Source organism: Aulonocara sp. 'chitande type north' Nkhata Bay, linkage group LG2 (genome assembly GCF_057382095.1).
Source record: "Aulonocara sp. 'chitande type north' Nkhata Bay isolate Kocher_YH1m ecotype deep benthic linkage group LG2, A_spYH_male_GT1.1, whole genome shotgun sequence".
NCBI lineage: Eukaryota > Metazoa > Chordata > Actinopteri > Cichliformes > Cichlidae > Aulonocara > Aulonocara sp. 'chitande type north' Nkhata Bay.
The window spans coordinates 23,292,785-23,310,100 of record NC_141345.1 but is presented as its reverse complement, the minus strand read 5'-3'; the positions used below and the strand labels follow the sequence as shown (position 1 = coordinate 23,310,100).

Here is a 17,316-nt window from a genome sequence, read left to right as displayed (position 1 = left end):
GCATATTATAGAGTGTCACAAAGTCCCGGGATCATCTCTCCAAATCAAAAAAAGCAGAAGATTAAAATCTTTGAGAGCAGATGCAATCTTCTTCATTTAACAGTGCTGATTCCAAAGTGTTTGTTTGCTTTTTACGCAAGATGAGTGGGAGTTATCCTGCTCGGATGTGAAAGCTACACAAGTAAAAATTAATCACAACATAATTACTAAGAAACAGAGCTGAAGTCAGAAGAGCTTCTGATATTTCTCCAGACAGGTTATGATATTGGTTCTGTGTCATCAGTTTGGATGAAGAATACTTGAGAGGTAAAAGAGATTTAAAAAAAAAATGCTATGTATCGAGAGTCAAGGGGTTTCATCCTCGTGGCTATTTTTTGGTAATAATACTCACCCTAAGCAGGATAAACTCTTTCAGATGAATTACCTTGTTTTCAAGGGTGCACCAACACATATTACAATGACACAAAAGCAGTTCTGATATCTGATCTGACCTGTGTATACAGAGGCTACAATGTTAGCGGAATAGCTCAAAGTCTGGCAAATAGCTCGTTGCTTGTCACTCTCTAATCTTTTTGTTGTGTGTGTGTTTTAGTGACAGTAATATATTTTCATTTGTCTAAATGTCTAAAGTCCAAATGCAAATATTAACAAAAACTAATTTAGCTTCCTAGCTGCTGACAGACTTCACTTCATCCCCGTCCTCTAAACTGCATTCATTTACAGCTAATTTACATCAGTAAAAATGATGTGGATGGAGTTTTGTCTGGATTTTTCTCTCTAATAATGTGTCAAAAATAAAGTGTGCTTTATCGTGGCTGTTTTAGTTACTTGGTCATAAAAAAGTCCAATGTTTGTGCATAAGTTAAAATAGCTCAAATATGAATGCATGAAAAACTGATGGAGTATATTTGGTAACCTTATCACCTTTAATATACTCTGCTCGCAACCTTTTACCAGAGTCCTAGCATGATCGTAAAGCAGCGTTACATAACTCAAGGGTGGATGGATTTTTCTCATCTAAAGTAAAATTGTACACTTCATAACCTCTGCCTCCCATTAATGGCAGAACCCCACTGTAACCGTCATCAGCTACATTCTTCACATAATGGTGTCACTCTGTGTGCTTTACATTGTAATGCTGTACACAGAATGAAATTCATATCAGGTCCTTTTATCAGGTTATGCTGAGGTCATAAACACTACAAGAAAAAAAAAGACTGCATGCTTCAAGTCAGTGTGGACTTTCTAAAAAAAATACCCTTCACTGCTTTGGCTTCCACAGACTTTTTATAGTTAACTCTAAGAGTCCATCACAGTTTAATTTGATAAAATTAACACAGAAACACTGAATCAACCAATTTTTACAGTTTTCCAAATTGCACATCCTTAAATAAAATGATTAAAACAGGTAAATATTTTGCTTTATGGTAAATAAATAATTGCAAAATGTTAGGGAACTATACTCACTGGTCACTTTATTAAGGTTGTTACCTTCAGGTCTAAAAGTCTTCCGTTCCATCACATCCCATAGGTGATCTATTGGACTGAGATCTGGTGACTGTGGAGGATTTTAGCATAATGAACTGTCTTTAACTGTTCAAGGAGCCGATGTGAGATGATTTCTGCTTTGTGACACAGCGTTTCACTGAATGCTGGAAGCTGCCATCAAAGGATGGGTGACTTATTAATGGATAGATATAGTCAACAATAACACTCGGTTAAGATGTCGTGTTTAAACAACACTCAGTTTGGGGTTAAAGAGGCCAAAGTGTGTCAGAACAAGAGACCATTACACCGGAATCAGGGCGGAGCCATGCTTTTGTGTTTAGGCATAATTCTGACGTTACCATCTGAATTTTGAAGCAGAAATCGAGACTCCTCACAACAGATAATGTTTTCCAATCTTCTGTTGACAGATTTTGGTGAGTCCATTTGAAATGTAGCCTCGGTTTTCTAGTCTTATTTGACAGGAGTGGTTCCCAGCATGGTCTCCTAATGCTGTAGTGCATCTGCTTTAAGGATCACTGTGTTGTGCATTCAGTGCTGCTCGTCTGCATACTCTGGTAGTAACCAGTGGTTATTTGAGTTACTTTTGTCTTCCTGTCACGTCAAAGCAGTCTAGCCATTCTTCTTTGACCTCTGGCATTACCAAGGCATTTTCTGCCAGTGAACCGCCACTCAATGGATATTTTCTTTTTCAGACCATCCTCTGCAAACACTAGAGATGGTTGACTGAGAAAATCCCAGTAGATGAGCAGATTCTAAAATACTCAGACCATCTTATCCTCATTCTGATGCTTGGTTTGAACTTCAGCTGGTTGTCTTGCCTAAATGCATCAAATTTTTGGGTTATTATTTATTTGTGTTAATAAGCAAACTGATGTACCTAATAAAATGGGAGGTGAGTGTAAAATATTTCGCTGAGTGTCTATTTGAGTAAAAAGTAATGATACCTTTGGCTCTGTGAAAGGACAGGAAATACAATTCATGTAATTCTCAGCTGTTTTAATGTGTACATGTCAGCATTTTGAGTAGGTATTAGATCATCATCATCATCTTTATTTATAAAGCATTTTTAAAACAACCACAGCTGACACAAAGTTCTGTACATTACAAATAAATAACACAAGATCCACAGAAACAACAAACTGTTAGCTAAAATAAAAAAAGCTTTGACATCATTTAACTGGGAGGTTTCAGGAAAAAAAAGATGGCATATCTGGTGAGAAGCTAACTGGTAATACAAAAATGTTTTATATCTAACACTTAAAAATTTCAGGCTCAAGAATCAACACAGCTCATTTCACTCAGAAGAATTCAGAAATACCTTAAAATGAGAAACACTTTAAGTGTTTGACTGACTTGTTTAAGTTGCGCATTTAGTTAGATACAACACCAAAAAGCTATGCTGACACATTACAAAACCTCAAACAGATTGAATGCACAGCAGTGGATGTTGGTCAGTGATGAGGCAAAAGAAGAGTCAGGCCTAGCTGGACCCAAGTGTGCACGCAGCGGGAGCACAGCAACTCAGCAGGCCTGATAATTACACACCCTGATGGTAGAGCCACTTTGAATTCTCTGCACACTGCCAAAACATACCAGCACTAGATAAGTCACTGGTGAGAGACGGACACGGAGGGAAAGAAAGGGAGGGAGAACTGTTACAGAAGCTCCCAGATCAGCCAGACCCAGACAGCAGGGAAGCTCGCTTGCAAATCAACCGCTTGCTGCGTTCTGAACCTAAGGTGTGGAGTTTTCTGACAGACAAAGCCAATGCACTATGCTAATGGAGCAAATCTTACATTTTAACAGATCTTGCATAATCTTTGGCATACGTGGAATCATCTCATCGTGCCAATAAGCACGAGTAAAAACACTTTCCCAGTAAAAAACAGCGGTGTTAAAGAAGCAAAGAAGCCAGACACAGTAGAAGCTCAGTGAGTTATGTGCAGTATAGCACAGAGGTCAAACCAGGTATTGTGATTACTGGTGCGCTGCACTGTTACGCCCCCTTGTCATTAATACATGTAAATGCAAAACATGCACAGAACTGCTGTACACCAACCGACACAAGCTCATTAATATTCTCTGTTGGGCTTCTCGTGTTATCTCGAAATGAACAAAAAGCATTTGTAGCATCGGTTTTTGCACAGTTAAGCAAATGCATGCATTAATATAGGGTTTGCTGAAGTGTGCCTGAGTGAGAAAATGTGCTTTGACTATTAAGATGCTGCCCAAATATAGAAAGTGTTGAGAGTGTACATGAAATCAACTGCATGTTGCAGACTGCAGAAGGCCACTTTAATGGCAGTCACGGAAGGGTGGAGCTGGGAGAGGCGTGTGGGTGATATCTCATGGGTGGCAGCGATAGGAGAGGGAGGAGGAGGAGGAGGGGGAAACAGCCATGCTGTATTTCTTAGAGAATGAGTGTGACTCTGTGTCGTTCCGCTGTCAGGCAAGCTGCTGAGAACTGCGTGCTTCACTGAAGGGTGACAGCGAAGAGACAGAGCCGCTCTGCTGCTGTCACTGCCACTCTGCCTCGCAGTTTTCAACTGTGGACAACTGGATGTTGTAACTAGTTGCTGGACCTAAAGGGCTAATCATATCATTTCCCCCATGAATGTAAAAGCTGTAGCCAAAGCCAGATGTTAGCTAATGGTGTCATTTATAGCAACTTTGAAAAAATAAAAACTAAAACATGAAGGAGTCTGGAATTGATTTTGTGAAGGTTGGGAGTCTCACCTCCTACACTCGTGTCTTATTATTTACAGTATTTATACATCCTGAAAGGTTAGGTTGGGTAAATAAAAAAAACTAGATCAGGAATGAAAACTGAAGCAGTCACACAGGAAAGATTCAGAGTCTTGTCAAAGCAGAGGCTGCTGAGTAAACTTCGGGGAGAGAATAATGCAATGCAGACCTGGCTTTCTCCTTTCAGCTCCTGACTAGTGATGGGTCGTTCGCGAACGAAATGGCTCTTAGAGCCGGCTCTTTGACGTGAACGACGCGAGCCGGCTCCTTATCGCGAGCCGTCACGTGGGTTTTGTTTTTTTTTTTTTCTTTCTCTCAGCCTATCTCTCGCACTTTTTTCCCGCTTCACTCTGCACGCGGGCCTTGTGCTTTACGCTGGGCAGAGGGGGGAGGGGCGGTAGTTACACTCAGTAGCACAGGAACAGAGCCAGAGAGAGAGAAAGAGAGGCAGGGACAACAACATTAGAAAGGTATAGTAATCATCCACAACTATTTTCGGTTGCAGATGATAAAGGATTGAGAAAGTTTATTCATGCAGGTCCATATGATAGAGAATATGCATGTTCTTTTAGTTTTCATATTATAATTTATATTTAATTGTGTTGTGGTTTGCAGTGTTTTGTGTTCTTTTCACTTTAAATTTGTGAAAGGAAAAAGCTGAAAATTTAAATAGTTAAAACTTGAAATGTGAATAGTTGATTTTTGTATTATATGATTTATTTATTACATTTTATGTGGAGTGAATAAATAAAAGTATATTTACGGTGGCCCCTAGAGACAAAGCACATACAAACTTCAAATCACGTACGAACTCTGAAGCATGTACAAACTCCAAAACACGTAAAAACACGTACAAACTCCAAAACACGTAAAAACTCCAAAACATGTAAAAACACGTACAAACTTCGAAGCACGTAAAAACTCAGAAGCATATAAAAACTCAGAAGCACATAAAAACTCAAAACACGTACAAAAGACAACAGAAGTGCTCCAGGATGCTGGGCGCAGTGTTGAGCCTTTGTTATCTTGTGGCTACACAAGCCAGCAAGTACCAACGACCGGATTTGGTGTGTGGTAATAACAGGTAAATGAACTTTTTTTTAAATTATTTGAATATATATATGAGTGCCTGTGTATAAATACACAAACAATACACACATGCTTTCAATTGTGTAATTTAAGTGATCTAGTAGCTCTGCTTTGGAAGTTCAGTTCATGCTAGAAATGTGTTTTGGAGTTTGTACGTGTTTTGTCTCTAGGGGCCACCGCATATATTTATATATAAACATATATAAATAAAACCACTTGTTTTTACGTTAGTAATTCCTTTTGTGCATAATTTTATATTATTGTTAATAATAAATTAATTAAAGCAACAAAACAACCTGAAGAGCCGGTTCGGAGCCGAAAGAGCCGGCTCTTTTTAGTGAGCCGAACCGAAAGAGCCGGATCTCTAAAAAGAGCCGGAAATCCCATCACTACTCCTGACTGATGAATCAAATGTTGTCAAGTGGAACCTCCGCAGCCTGAGAGCATAGATTCACAATAACCAGCCAGGGAAACTGCATCGCCTCCCTATCTTATTGGTAGGAAGCTTATTGGAATATGACGGCTGGTCTCTTTTCCTGAATTGCTTTTTCCACTTAGGAAATATTCTTCATTGCTTACATCCCTGCCTCTATATTTCATCTGATATTTTTTTCCTCTCCTCAGTTTCGCTGCCGTGTGGCTTCATTTAGTTTTTAAACTAATTCCCCATAGCTGCTCTTTTGCACCACCACACTATAATTTAAAAGAAGGCAAACACATTCAATCATATGCGTAAACAGTAGCGCTGCCATGGCGATATATAACAGACTGGAGGTTAATTTTTTACTGGTGTTTCCCCCCCCCCCCCCCCCCCCATTTATTTCATTTTAATTTATGGTTATTGGACTATCAAGCAAGCGTACTGTATGACTCAGGGTAAATTTTTTGAGACTGCCATCAAACAAGTGAGTGTACTTTTGCATGAATATTAAAATGAACTTAAAAAAAGAAATTCTCTGCATTCACTCAACCTCAAACGAAGCTGAGAGAGGTGGCCGCTTCCATCTTCCTCGGTTTTAAAGAGCTTATCCACGCTGTTATGAATTAGAAGCAGCTTATACTGTATCACAGGTATATAAAACTTCGTATTTTAAGGCTGGGATGGTGACTCTCGGTCTCACATAGTATAACGTCAATGCAGATGAATAAAAACAAAAAAAAAGGACAGAAATATTACATTTATTTATGACCTCTACAGGTGTGCCGCAGTGTGTGGACGTTTAAACCTACCGCTTTCCTTCTATAAACATTTGCTTTATGACCAAGAAAGTGAGGGGAAATTCTTCACAAGCTATTACATGGATGAGCTGGCTCTCTTCACCTCCTGCACCTTTTATCAAAGAGGATCACGCTCAGGAACAGTCTGAGCTTCTGTTTTATGGCACGTTTTAATGGACTGTCGCTATGGGAGAAACCGGCTGTCAGACACTGTTTTGCCATCGTGAGACATGGCGTGTACTGCTGAGTGTGACCCAACTGTCAAAAAAGTCCACATGCTGGGACTGAGCCTGTGAATGACAGCAGCTGATCTAAGGTGTGTGTTACCAGGGCTTCAAATAATGGTTCGGGATTGGCAGCAGACTATGTGAACTGGACGAGCAACCGGCTCAAGTCACTATGCTATTCCATAAAAAAATGGAAAATAAAACGCAGTTGGACTCAAACGCACTGTGCATAATTACAACCATATACCTATAAAAGAGCAGAAACATCTGTCTTCGATTACTGACAAAACAGGAGAGATATTTTCTCAAGATAAAGAAGTGGATCTATCAAATGACCAAATAAAAACCAGGGTGTCAGTCTTTAAGATGCTTCACCAGGTTTGTGTGCTGCTGTTCACGTGTTCTGCTGCTAGTGATGGGAGGGGCTGGGCCATTGTGTGTGTTTTTTTTCTTAACAACCCTATTCTGTACATATGTTGCCTATTATATATACAATACTGTAAAAAAAAAAGTCATAATTTTCATCACACTTTCAGAATCATCAGCATAGTTTCTGGTGACATCCCTAGTTACAGTAAAGGTTTAAGCTGAAAGTAAGCATTTTACAAAAAAAATATGAATATAGATTAATGAGAAGACTCCACATTGGTGACATATCATTAGAAATTATGGCTGCCATTAACCTTATTAGCAAATTATTTGCAGAACTAGAGCAGGGCGATATGACCAAAAAACATTTGAAAATTTGCGATAACGATATAATTGACACGAGACAAAATACTTTACAACTCCTCAACTTTATTAGTGCAAAAAAAAAAAAAACATCAATGTATTTCCACTTAAACAAGCAGCTTTTTTAAGTGCATTAAAGTTATATAAAAGATTAACAGTGCAAATGCAATTCCTTGCTGACAGTTTAACCAAAAGGCATTTCCAGTGGAAATTGGCTGACATATCCTCAGCATAACCATGTATAATATCCACAAAACTTAAAAGAGGTTATACACACACAATACGGTAATATTATGGTGAAGCACAGTTCGCATCACTCCGCCAGGCTCCTGCCTACGATAGCCGTAATGCTCCAACAATCCATCAAGCGGTGCGGCTTCGTAGCTCAGCAAAGTCGTACTGAAACATTTGACAGATTTTCGAGCGCCATGTACCACATAAAATCGTTTCGAGGTCAGTAAACACAACCAGAATTCATACATAAGACACACGGCCGTATTTCCCAAAAAACACGATAATAACGATGGCCCGCTAGCACGCTCTACCAAAAATAGTGCTTTGTTGTGTATCTGACGGATGAAAGCTAAACCAGTTCCACACCACTGAAGTTGCAGCATTTTTAGAAACCAGTTCCGGTTCATCCGTTTCATTTAATGATCCACTTTCGCTCTTCTCATTCTGCGTCGCTGCCATGTGCGTATGTAAACAAAGGCACTGCGCATGCGCATTTTACCCATATTACCCATATTCTATCGCGATATTTCATTTTCCTATCGTTGCCCAACATTACACCGGTATTACCGTGAACGGTAGGATATAGCCCAGCCCTATGCAGAACTGTTTGCAATTAACTGTCATATAGGAATTGCCTTTCTATTCAACTAAACTATTCCCAGTTGCGTTTAGGTGCAATTATTGCATGTGCCTTCGGAATTTTTTTTTTTTTTCTTTATTCTGAATAAATGAATGAGGGACCGCATTTATAGACTCCCTTTTAGTTGACTTTGGTGTACACTCAACTCTCAGGTTCAGACGTCTGCCTGCATTTAAGGAAGCAAAAGCACTCATGTTAGAAAAACTGACTTTTTCCTGAGTAGAGCTCAAACTTAACGCACAAATAAGAAAAAATTCAATCTGATATTTTCTTGAAAAGAAACAAAATAAGAGGGAGATCATCAAACCCTCACATTAAATAAAATCAAACTGTTTCTTTTAAAATGGCAAATATTAAAGCTTTATTTGTACTTGTTTCAGGTCTATGGATTCTTTTTTGTTATCATAACACTTTATGAGAACATAAATCCACCAGTTTTGGTTAAGCTGTCTTGTAGACTGCGTCCTTTGGAAGGTGGGACATTATGATTTCCATATTGTGGTGAAGGCTATGTGGTTATATGATCACATTAATGATGTAGGAGTGAGTCAGAGGAGCAGCTTAGCCCAAGACTAACAGGTCAGCACACTACACTCAAGTGGAACAAAGAGAGCTTCAAACATATGGCAGATGTGGCTTTTTTTTTTATTATACTTGTGCATCAGGATGTACGAAATGGCAATTCAACCCCTCGGGGATTATTACTGAGAATTACATTAAGTGAACTTAATGCGTCACTCCTGTTTTTGTCTTTTTTTAGTGTCTGCAGGTCAAACTGACACAAAAATATATTTAATATATGTGTGCCATGACTCATTTGCTTAAGATTGGAGTTATATATTAAATATTAGAGTTATAGTACATGCAAATACACCTGTTTATATCGCCCAGATAACCCTATAGGACGTAATATGATAATACCTGTCCACTATTATTTATTTTCATTTGTCATGTTTGAGGTGCTAACAAAAACAGAGTGATTTCTTGAAGACGTCCCGAGCTGTAGCGTGAGTGCAATCTGTGCAAGAATGACAAGATGTCAGTGATTTAACAAGGCTGCAGCTTCTGCTGAAACCGAAAAATAGGTTTCAGCGTCTTCTTGCTTAATGGGATTTGGAGAAGAAAGCAAAGTTTTGTGTCATATCTTTCTCAAGGTTGTGAACTCCGTCGTGAAGAAGTCACATCCTCTCCAAACCAGACTCGAATTTTCAGATCCTTTTCAATAGTTCCCATCTCCATCTCAAAGACAACTCCTCGTTGAGACACGGCAAGCAAAAACACATTTAGGCAAAGCATGCACCACTCTATTTTCACAAACTGTTTCACACTTTTTGGATTGCTTGCACTCAGTGTGCCATTGATACGGGTTCCCTATGAACTGATCCTTTTTCCTCCTTTTTTAAACTATGAATTGCATGAAAGCAGAAATTTTCATTATTTTTGGAACAGTCATTTATAGTGGTGAAACAATTTGGAAAAGAGGACATTTGTAACACGTGCATTGCATCCAGCTGTTTCAACTTCAAGGCTTAATAACTAGTTTTCATTTATGACTACTCCAGTCAGTAGGGCGCATCACACTGATGTGTTTCCACTCAAATAATTTCACCCCAAAGAGCAAAGAAGGGACCAGCAATTCAGGAAGTAAAAGTAATAAACTGGCACATCTTGTAAAATGAGTATTTGGTCTTTTACTACATTCATATGAAAAAGGAAGTTTTAATCACAGACTCTACAGGCCTCGGTTAGTTTGTCAAAGATTAAAGCTCATAACAGTTGGAGTGGGAAAAGGAGGACTTTTTTGGAAGGGTTTCAAGAACAAAGCCTCTTCTTTCTATAAAGAACATGGCAGCACAGCTTAGGTCTGAACAAACCTCAAGACTTCTGGAACAACATCTTTTAGACAGATGATACCAAAGTGGAGATGTTTGCCCATAAAGTCCTGACACAAACGCAGAACACCTCACATTACAAACACCTCATATAAGCTGTCAAAAATGGCAGTGGAGGGGTGATGGTTTGGACCCAGGCACCATCACAGTTAGTGAGTCAACCATCAACTTCTCTGTATACCAAAGTATTCTCCAGTCAAATGTAAGGATATCTGTCAAGCTACAGCTAAAACTTGACCAAAAATATGTAATGAAAAAGGGGAATGATCCCAATTGCAGCAGCAAATCTACAACACGAGCGCTGAAAATGAAAAGCCTCAAAGCATTGCTATGACCAGTTAATGTTCAGATCTCAACCTGACAAAAATCCCACAATGGGACCTTAAGAAAGGATAAGCCATGCGCAAAAGAATGCCCGAAAACCCCAATAAACGTAAGCACTCTTCACATTTTAATGAAGAGTGCAATCACAATGTTGAGAGAGATGAGTAAGTAATTCAGAAAACTATTATGTTAAGGTATTCCTGCCACAACCTACTGAATCGTGGGGTGTACTTCGTTTTTCATATGACTGTGTAGAGTCCTGTGAAAACTTCCATTTCCACATGATTGCAGTGGGTAGAGGCCATGTATGTAAAGAGAGGACAGTGTTCATTGGTATTAGTCAAGTAGGCACACAGACACGAGTGTGAAAGCATAGGTAAGCAGGTCAGATATGGTAGAGCTAACTTACACTGAGGAAGGACTTACGGTAAGTCACTGTTATTTACGGTGGCCCTGAGAGGCCAAACGGTCTGCAACTTAAGAAAACATCAACAATAAGAAAAACGCTGCAAAAGCACACAAAACACAACGGAAATAGAAAAAACGACAACAGAAATAGGAAAAAACAGATTTCCAAAAGCACAAAGGAAGTGTTTCTGGGGAGACAATAACCCGACGGACTAGTTGCAGGAACCCAAAACATGCTAGGTGTGTTTTATCGTGGTTCATATAATACTGATGACGGATTTTTAGGCTAATAGTTAGGCTAACACACTTACCTCTCATCTTTTCTTTCCTCACAAAACCGATAGATCCTCCACTTCTTTTAAGTGTCTCCCAGCGCAATTCTTAGCATATTTTGGTTCCTGCAACTGGTCCGACGGGTTATTGCCTCCCCAGAAACACTTCCCTTGTGCTTTTGGAAATCTTTTTTTCCCTGTTTCTGTTTTCTTTTTTCCTATTTCCGGTGTCGCTTTTCCTATTTGTGTTTTGTTTCTTCCTATTTCCGTCGTTTTTTGTGTGCTTTTGCGGCGTTTTTCTTATTGCTGGTGTTTTCTTAAGTTGCAGTCCGTTTGGCCTCTCAGGGCCACTGTAGTTATTGCTATTTAAAATGAATGAATATATATATATATATATATATATATATATATACACACACACACACACACACACACACACACGTGTGTGTGTGTCACAGAAGTGTTTGGATATGTTTCTTTTGACAGACTGGATGAAACTGCACAGTTTTACTGAAGGACAGGAAGGAAGGAACTTGCAAGATTAAGGAAGAAAAGCAGTGTGCAATCTACTTCCAATTTTAGCCAGGGGACTAAAAAAGGTTTTAAATGATTCAATCCTACAGATAAAATACACAATGAAAAGTTTATCGCAAAGAATGTCCAGGACAGAATTTCATATCAGCCTTCACTTTCCCTGCAGAATGGATTGGGTCGTATTCCCCAGTTGGATTTCTGCACGTCTGGCTCAGGCGGACTGCATTGACAGAAGGGATTAGTGCCGATGGCTTCATTTGATTGGCTCTCTTGGTGCAAAGGTCTGTCTGTGTATCGCAAATGAGAAATTCTAAAATCTTTTGTAAAAACAAAACAACATAAATATTTAGCCTGCAACTGAAAACAGATTAAAGACAATGGCTGCTGATATGTCAAAATGACTTTCCTGTTTGACATTTCCTAGAGGCCAAACATGTGACAGAAAAAGTATCTTTGTCTGGGAAGGCTCATTTCACAGTACACTGAGGAGATTATTGTGTCGCCTCTTTCATAATCCTAACAGGATTTCTCCAGAATCAAGGATTTGCTACATATGATACAAAATGTTGGCAAGACTGTTGGCTGAACTTTGGTTGACAGAGGATGTCTGCGATTGAACTAGTAGTATCACTATGCACTTTAAATCCACTGCTCAAAAAAAAAAAAAAAAAATGTGGGCACTTAAGTTAAAATAGAGGGATATCATCCTGTCCAGTTAGGAGACATAAACCATTTTAGCAGTTTTGGTCCACCGGAGAGGCAACAGCATAACAATCCTTCAAAAAGGAAATGGTTTTGCAGGTGGTGGCTGCAGACCATAGCTGTCTCCTCATCTCTCCTGAATGATTTCTCTCTAGTTTCACTTTTTGCTAGTGCCATGTCACTATATCTGCTGCCTATTCGGGCTGCTCATCCAGAAGGGCACAGCCATACTTGGTGTCATGAGAAGGTTTGCCTTGTCTCCCAGCACATTCTCAAGAGTGTGGAGGAGATAACAGAAGAGGGGCTCTTACACAAGGAGAGCTGGACAGAAGTAGCTGCTCATTTCTGTGAGGAGGAACAGGAAGAGCACTGCCGGAGGCCTAAAGAAACGACCTCCAGAGGGCATGTTTCTGTCTAAACTGACACAGACAGACTTTATGATGGCATCAGGGACCACTGTCTTTAAGTGGGACTTGTGCTTGACTGGCATTCAACCAAGAACACCAGAAGAGGCAGGTCCACCCCTAGTGCCCCCTTCTCTTCACAGATGATGTTGCAGTCATCATAACATTCACCACACTGACTCCAGACTCTTTCACACCTGTGACAGGTGCACACTGTTAACCTCCTCTCAACTGTGAATAGAAAAGGGCTCCATCGGCAGACCTGACTTTGTGTTATACTGGAATCACATCTCAATTTCTTTGACCAAAGCAAACATATAACAAGAAGCACTCAGCGAGAGCAAACCTCCACTATGGCAGCTCACTCTCTCTGAGCATATTTACTTTTAAGAGAACAGTATTGTACATTGTGTTTTTTCTTTTTTTATTCTATTTTTATTTTTGTGGATATAGTGCATTTGTAACATTCATTTCATTGTTTACTCAATTCATTTAAATATTTAATAATAGATATATCAATTGAAAAAATGCTTTGATGGCATATTTATTTTGTTTTCTAAACCAAATTATACTTGTGAACATGCATTAAAACTGACATGTATTCAAATAGTTACATAGCAAAGTCATAATAATATAATATGATATTTACAATCCCCATAAACAATACAAAACAATGGAAGTAAGAAACATAATTTTAAATAGCTCTGTATATGATTATTATATGACCTTGAGACCAATCCAGTGGCCCTGACATGATCATTTACATTTTTATATAGTATTTTTTATATGTTGACAGTACACACGATGCTGGTAAGAGTCAGTTTCTACACCGTTTGTCCATTTTTGACCAGTATTAGATAATAATAATCTTTAAGTTGACCTTGAAGGCCTTGGTGGATGTGAGGCAAATTGTAATGGATTATTAACATGATCCCACTCTACAGCCCTACAGTGCTTTATTAACATTCTGTTAATGTACTACTGCTTGCTAGCAAGGACCCTATTAATAAACCAAACCAGTGTAACCAACTCTAATTTCTCTAAATGCCATTGCTGATGCCTTACAGTCTAATATGTATTCTTTAGCTACAAAACATAAGCTTGGCCTGTACATCAGTCACAAATAATCACTGTGATACTACACACGTATTGTCTGACTTCTCAAGGCAGTGATCCAATAACACTCAGCTCCTTACAACAGTCCTCACTTTCCAATTAGTGCTGCACAACTCCCAAGTTTCTGATTGTGATTCCATCTCTGATTCATATTATAAGTTATATTCCAAGTGTTTAGCAGACTCAGTTAATCAGAGTGATTAACAATTAGTGTAACAGTAAAATAAGTGAAAATTCCTCAAGCATTAATGGTAAGTAGCCAGATAAATCAAAGTGCCATGGGTAAGTGTCATGCCAATTGTTGCTGAAATTGACTCTTTGATTCTGTAATTAATATAATAATTAAATTGTAATTAAGAATCAACATTTGAGATGCCGCATCCAAAAGGATAAGCCGCAACTACCGCATGTGGGAATAGCCTAAACTAACACTCAGTTTAAATAACGTTGCACAAGCAGAAAAAACGTTGCATTCATTGATTCATGCATGAAAAAAGCTCCATGGCCTGTTTTGCTATTTGACTATTGTTCTGCAATATTCACAACAAACAGTCAAATTGATAACGTTGCCATGCAAGACATTTCTTTCATTATCAAAGTTGTATAGTTTATATATGTCCTTTGTGTCTGCGTGTTCTGACATGTGATGTAAAATGATATTTCAGCTAAATTTGCTCTTTTCCACCACTTATCTTTCAGCTCCCAGAATATGCTATTGGCCGATCTGGATATGTCCTTAGTAGAGATGGCACGATACCACTTTTTTATGTCCGATACCGATACCGATATCATAAATTTGGATATCTGCCGATACCGATATGAATCCGATATAGTGTTTTTTAATCAACAAAACTGTTTTTTAAAATATCTTGCTGCATTTTGCAAGTCTGCAAGTTCATACTCAAGTTTAAAACAACAACTACACTAAAGCTATTCTGTTATACCTGTATACAAAAAAAATATTTCATAGTTCAGCAATACTGATCAATCTAATAAACTTAGACCTACACCATCCTCCCTATTCTGGTATTTTAAAGAGTACTTAGCGTAAATATTGAGCAACCTAACTAATAGGGTTCCAACTCCCAGCAACAACAAAAATAAATAAATAAAAAATAAGGAACCACCCCTCACGCGCCACCTCATGATGCTTAATCGACGTAATCAACCTTAATTTGATGCAGTGTGAAAAAAAATGCACAGAAATCAATTATTTTTCAAGAAATATTAAATAGATTCAACATCTTTCTTCAACAAAATTGCAGACTGCACAGATGGTACCTTCCCAAAGTAAAAAGTACTATAGCTTACTAGGGTATATATTAGACTTAATAGTCACTATATACAGTAATTGACTTCTATTCATTTTACATCAAATTAAAACTTTGGGTGTCAGATAATTATTTATTAAAAGCTCGGCATTTTAAATGAGAATAAGAAAGAAAAGTATGTCTTTGTGCCCCCTTTTCCCTGTTCATGCCCTATCGGCCCCCCTGGCTAAACTTTGCTAGATCCGCCCCTGCACAGTTACCAGCGTCAGCTACATAGAAAAAGATCCTGGAGTAGAAAGTAATATTAAATAAATTCTAACAACAGCTTATCAAGCTTAAACGTTCTGCTGTTGTTCAGCCGCTGGTTTCCTCTTTCTGGTGCAAAGTGGGCCAAAAACAAACAAGAGACAGGACTCGCGACAGAAAAGCCGATCAGCTGATCATTAAGCAGTTTCATGATTGAAGTAGCAGCCGGAGAGCGAGAGGCAGTCGCTTGTTAAGCTTAACGTGGGAATGCTTTACAAACATTCAGAGATGGACTTACACACTTGCTTTACTTCTCTCGGGATAACTTTGTCGGAGATGAAATGCCAGGTTGCTAGCGAAGCTCCAAATGCTATCCAGACCACCGACAGGTCCGGCATGCCACAGCTGCTCTATCACGTGATGCATACTGCTCCGACGTGCTAACCTGAGGTGAGTTACGGCGTGTTGCAAGTTTTGTGAGGTGCTTTCGTGATATTTAATGGATCGGATTACATTTTTTATTTTTCTCCGATATCCGATCCAGTAATTTAGGTCAGTATCAGACCGATACCGATACGTAATATCGGATCGGTCCATCTCTAGTCCTTAGACAGACATACAGGCACAATGAATTTAGTTATTGAGTATCTGCATTATCCTTTCCTAGCCCTAGATAATGCTGAGTGCGTTTAACAAGGACAGACAACGTCCGCTGGACGGTTTGGGAGCAATCCAGACAATAAATTGAGCTGAAAGTTAAAAACCAGAAACATCTGAGCAAACTAAGCAAATGCAAGTTGGCAGCAGGGACTTTAAGTGGACAGAAAAGTGGACAGCTACAGGAGAGACAACATATTTAAACTCTCCTCGATAGTTCTCAGTGGTATGTCTAATTTCGCTGAACAGGAGCATTTCTCTTTATAATGTCTACAATGCCCTTCATATATTCTTTGATGGTAATTTGGGTTATCATAATGTAAATGTTCCCGTGGTAGCTATTGCTGCATCATTCCCATTGTAAAAATGCTATTCAAAACCCATAACATTTAAAGTGCTTTTGAACGTGCTTCATTTATGTAATTATATGTGGCAATATATATATATATATATATATATATATATATATATATATATATATATATATATATATGTATATATATACACATATATATATATATATATATATATGTATATATGTGTATATATATATATATGTATATATGTGTATATATATATATATACACATATATATATATATATATATATACACATATATATATATATATATATATATATATATATATATGTATATATATATATATATATATATGTGTATGTGTATGTATATATATATATATATATATATATATATATATATATATATATATATATGTATGTCATGTATCTCAGCTATAATTCCCAGTCTCAAACTTGCAATCTTCCCAGACTACTGTAATGTTCCCCTCTCTCATCTTACTAAGAAACAGCCACAGGTCAACTACAGTGCATAAAACTCTGCTGCTTTGTTTTAATGAGGACCAAAAAGAGTGTGCATGTAGAGTGTTCTATTGAAATCGATTTTAAGACCTTTTTATTGGTTCATACTAAAAGGGCAAAAGTTTGATATAAGCCAGGCAAGACCTGGTAGCTGGACAGACACATTATGGATAAAACAACAACAAATACAAATTGAAATATTGAATTGAAAGAAAGAGAAAGAGGAACACGGCACAACAAACTTAATTTAGATTTT

General features: G+C 38.2%; 1 protein-coding gene across 3 annotated transcripts in view; it reads left to right on the top strand.

Annotated features, from left to right (window-relative positions):
• Nucleotides 1-17,316, top strand: part of frmpd3 (FERM and PDZ domain containing 3) — a 96,917-nt gene that overhangs the window by 61,521 nt on the left and 18,080 nt on the right. The gene's annotated exons all lie outside the window — the stretch shown is intronic.